Genomic DNA, 318 nt, shown 5'->3' on the forward strand with positions numbered 1-318 from the left:
CCCCGATGATAACAATACTGCAAGACACAGAACACTCAAACAAATAATGCGACTACAGAGTGGTAAATTGGAAAAGTGGAAGGAGAGATTAGGACCCGAGAAGAACAGAAGAGGTGAAGGCTCTAACGTATTCCCCTCATGTTGTACCACGCTGTGGAGGTCGACATTTCCAGTCGGTCTCCACCGCGAACTTGTCAAAGATCGATTCGTTACAGTAGTGAGTCGGAGAGGAACGAAAGGCGAACGGAAGTGAAACACGTGGCGTCACGCTCGACAGCCGGCAACGAAACTTTGACATCGTTAGCGGGACGCCCAGTT

The sequence above is a fragment of the Diachasma alloeum genome, unplaced genomic scaffold (assembly GCF_001412515.2).
Source record: "Diachasma alloeum isolate Michigan unplaced genomic scaffold, Dall2.0 Dall_scaffold_00301, whole genome shotgun sequence".
NCBI lineage: Eukaryota > Metazoa > Arthropoda > Insecta > Hymenoptera > Braconidae > Diachasma > Diachasma alloeum.